The sequence below is a fragment of the Miscanthus floridulus genome, chromosome 3 (assembly GCF_019320115.1).
Source record: "Miscanthus floridulus cultivar M001 chromosome 3, ASM1932011v1, whole genome shotgun sequence".
NCBI classification, from domain to species: domain Eukaryota; kingdom Viridiplantae; phylum Streptophyta; class Magnoliopsida; order Poales; family Poaceae; genus Miscanthus; species Miscanthus floridulus.
Window position 1 is genome coordinate 33,688,621 of NC_089582.1, and position 4,691 is coordinate 33,693,311.

General features: G+C 49.0%; 1 pseudogene; it reads left to right on the forward strand.

The window, feature by feature from the left end:
* Positions 1 to 2,811: 2,811 nt before the first annotated feature.
* LOC136543486 (putative disease resistance protein RGA3) lies at positions 2,812 to 4,691 on the forward strand (annotated as a pseudogene).

The window sequence follows — 4,691 nt, forward strand, 5'->3', positions numbered from 1 at the left end:
CGACCGGACTCTGTGACCGAACTCTGAGCAGGGTCCGGTCCTCAGGGTTCGGTCCATAAATGGTTGCCATGTGTTGACGTTTCAAACCTAGTCCATTGGATTCCAATGGTAACTTAAGTCACTCGCAACTATCAGCGTTGGACCAGACTCACCAGGGTCGGGTCCAGTCACAGGAGTACGCGCGAGTCCGACCGAGTACAGAGAGCTCCCCGAGCGCTAAAAACGACCGGACTCAGTCCGATCTTGATGACCGAACTCTGACGAGGGTTCGGTCCTCACAAACGTTTACAGACGCACACCGCTGAGGCATGACCCTACTCACCAGCGTCGGGTCCGGTCCTATCGATCAAGCAAGGTCCGATCGCGTGCAGTTTTTACATCGAGAGCTCCCAGGTGTGTCGGACCGAGTCCGGTGCCCTATGACCAGACTCTGCACCTGGGTCCGGTCGCTATCAGCTCGCCATGTTGCCTCTGCACCATAGTGCTGCTCAGCCGGACCCCCAGCGTCGAGTCCAATCTCTCCAGAACGCAGGGTCTGGTCCTAACTTGGCCCTCTCAGCCAAGTTACAACACTGACCGGACTCAGCATGTCAGGGTCTGGTCACTGGCCAAACCAGGGTCCGGTCCTGACAGTCTCCTCCTTTTCTTTTTCTATCTCCTCAAACACTTCACCCTTGCTTCCAAGTTGCTAACCACAAAGTGCATAACCCATGTGCACGTGTGTTAGCATTTTTCTAAGTATTTTACAAGGGTTAATTGTTAGCACACTATGTCCCTAATGCATATGCAATTATGACTTCACCTAGTGGCACTCGATAACCGCTTAGCCAAAGATTTCCCCTCTTTATAGTAGGGCTATGGATCCTAAATACACTCACACTCTCTATGGTGTCTTGAGTGCCAAAACAAAAACCTATTCGATACCTTTACCTTGATCAATACTTTGATTTTGTTTTTCTCTTTCTTCTTTTCCAAGTTGGAGCACGTGATCATCTCTTTTGGTCGCCAGCATCACCTTGGCCATCATCTAGCTCCATCACTTGGTGTGTACAACCCTATCTCAATCACAACACTTAATGACAAGGGTTAGTACACTTAGGTTTCATCAATTATCTAAAACCAAACTAGGGCTTTCAAGGTGGCCGCTGGATAGCCGAAGCCTGGCCAGGCTACCCTAGGGGTGGCGGTTGGCTGAAAGGCAGGCCACCAGCGGTAAACGATGGTGGTTGACTTTGGCCGACGCTCGACACTGGCGACAAAACCCCTACATGATTGGCGACAATGGTGAATGTGTGGTAGGCTTCCGAGAGAGGGGATTTGGGAGCCAAAAATGGGTTCATCCAGTGGAGAATCACCAGGTGTATCCATTCTGGCCATTGGGGCGAAGCCAGAGATTTTAGCCACCGGGATCAGCATGTAATAATCATGCTTATATATGTCATTTCTCTTCTATAAAATAGCAATGTTGTAATGGAATTTCCAGAAGCCATCGGGGTCATAGGACCCCAATAACTAGCCGGAGATCCGGCCCTGTCGGCCATCACCACATTGGTGGAGATATCATAGTGGATGGGTCTAGGGGTGGTGGTGCTAGGGCTCAGGTGGGGAGGAGGCGGCGCTAGGCGAGGAAGACATCATTTGGGAGAAAAAGAAACGAACCGGTAGGTGTTAAATCAGTGATATTATGGGTAATTTTTTCATTAATCCATGAGAATGTTGAAAACTCAAGTTTTTGGAGTGTCCTTGAGGAGTTTAAATATGTAGAGTTAGCCCTCAGCTCCACCTTTTTCATAGAGCGGATTTTGTGGATTTGTCGTGTTCGATTAGCAAATTTAGGAGCAAAGCTAGAAATGGTGGCGTGGAGCACTCCCAAATAGACACCAAGTTCCAGGCTCCACCTCGTCCAAGAAGTCATCCTCAGCCATAGATAGACAGAGGTCTGGACATGCCGACATGGCAAAAGTTAGGGAATGGATGGACATGGCACTAGGAGGTGAATGGACAATTAAATTTAAGTTACATAAATTTCTTAGATAATAGTATATTTTTTCAAAAAAAAATATTTTTAGTGATAAGACCATGGTTAACTCCCAAAACCATTCATCGTATATTACCTATTGACATTAAATAGTACATTCGACATCAAACTATCAAGTCAAATAGACAGGAGCATTATGGACATTTGTCATCTTTCATCTATTTAAAAAACAGAAGTTGTTTTTCTGAACCTATTTTTTAAAGGGTTCAGCTTCACGAGAAAAGTTGCTTCCCCAGAGGTGTCAGAGCTAAACACTAAGCCATATTAAACAGACCCTTGAGATTGCAGACATGCTCGTCCGCATCTAAAACATGTCGATTAATTCAATGCACGGACGAAGCATGTCTTGTCTGTGTCAGTGTTATGACCGGTAAGGTCTATAGACGTAGACAGGCTAGGAGTCCGGCTTAGCCGGCCAGTTGGTTAGGAGTCCGGCCTAGCTGGACTGTCAGTTATCAAGTCCTAGAAAATAGGGGGTTTATCTCTTAGAGTTTGTTATTTGATTAAATTAGGTTTGAGTTGGTTGGATACCTCTTTGTATAAGTACTAAACAATTATAATAGAAGGGGTAGCCTGAGATTGAGTTTAACTCACCTTGGGCCCTCGGGCGTTACTGTTCACGATACCCTAATTGTCGTTGTTTCCCTGACGTCTCCAGCCAGCCGCCGAGCACGGCGTCTTCCGTTCATCGCCGGGGTTCCAAGCCCAGGCCCTCCGTCTCTCACTCCTACGCCCTCCGGTCCCTAAGCCACAACAATTTGGTATCAGAGACCATGGCTTCCTCGGGTGCTCCTGCCGCCGCCGCTGCATCGTCGGTCGCTGCTGTCGTCGAGACGAGCGCCCCTCCACCGTCCCCCACGCCGCCTACTCTTGAGGACTCCCTGGCCTCCTTGGCTGCCATGCAGCGGCAGATGGGAGACATGTTCCAAGGCATGCAGCGACAGATGGCGGAGATATCTCTGCGCTTTAGAGTTTGTTATTTGATTAAATTAGGTTTGAGTCGGTTGGATACCTCTTTGTATAAGTACTAAACAATTATAATAGAAGGGGTAGCCTGAGATTTAGTTTAACTCACCCTAGGCCCTCGGATGTTACTGTTCATGATACCCTAATTGTCGCTGTTTCCCTGACGTCTCCAACCAGCCGCCGAGCACGGCGTCTTCCGTTCATCGCCGGGGTTCCAAGCCCAGGCCCTCCGTCTCTCACTCCTACGCCCTCCGGTCCCTAAGCCACAACAGTCAGTGCTTTGATCTACGACAGCTCTCTTCAAAAAATTGGACTATGCCTGGGGACGGGAATCATCACGAAAAATATTCAGACAAGTTCATTTCTATCGTTAGTTCCAGGGGTGAGGAACAGAGGAGGTGCGGTTTTCAACATGGTCATGTTCTTGTCTTCAATTTTGAGCGACCTTACCACTAGATCCATATCGTTCCTGATCGACTGATGCTCGAGGTCGACCTCGCCACCGACAGTAGAGGAGACGCTGAGCAACCTACAGAGGCTTCTGCTCCGGGTTCATGTCATCGTCGACGAGGCCGATGAGCGGCACATCAGTAACCAGGCCATGCTGCGGCAGTTGGGCCAGCTAAGGAGATGTACAGAGGGTATCACACGCTTGACACCTTCAGATGCCGAAGAGCCTATGAGGAGGAGAACCGAGTGAGCCGATCTTTCACCCCATCCATTTTCAGTCCTGCCAAGCGCATTCGTTCCAGCAGCGACGGCAGCTCAAGCGAACAAGAGCAGCTCAGACAAGTTCTTGGCTGCCTAGAGGCCGCAATCAAAGATACGAGTGAGCTCGCTGTGTTCTTGAGTGGATGTCCTCGCCTGTGCCGCCAGCCCTACAGCATGTACCTGATCCTGGACCATTGCATGTTCGGTCGCCAAATGGAGATGGAGAGAATCATGGAATTCCTGTTACAAGAAGAGGTTCCCATCCATGGAAACCCAGGTGTCCTGCCCATCGTTGCGCCGGGAAAACTAGGGAAGAGCACCCTAATTGAGCACGCTTGCAACCACGAAAGAGTGCGAGACCACTTCTCTAAGATCATGTGTTTCAGACAATGTGGTACCAGAGATGAAAGGATAGTCGCAACTCTAAGTGACTGCGATGTGATCAAGCATCGCGGCAGTGCCAACGGAGAAGAAAGGATATTGGTGATAATCGAACTAACAGGCGACATCGATGAAGCTGTGTGGAGGAAATTTTACTCTGACTGCAAACATCATGTTGCAGGTGGAAGTAAAATTATTGTGGCTAGTCGATCGGACAAGATTGCAAGGTTTGGAACAACGCAACCGCTGGAAGTAAAACACCTCATGCCAGAAGAGTACTGGTACTTCTTCAAGGTGCGTACGTTTGGCAGCACGGACACTCGAGACCATCCAAAACTGGCATCCATAGCCATGGACCCTGGCGCAGGAGATGAACGGGTGTTTCTTCGGTGCAAGCGTTTTCAGCGGCCTTCTGAAAGCCAATTTCGATGCCCATTTCTGGAGCAGAGCTCTTGCAATTGTGAAAGATTTCAAGCGGGTGAATCTCTCACTCATGGGAGATAAGTACGCTGATCTCTGGCAGGCTTTCGAGCCGGTATATCTCCGGAGAGTAAACACAACGTCTTCTGAATATTTGGTCATTGTTCATGACTAG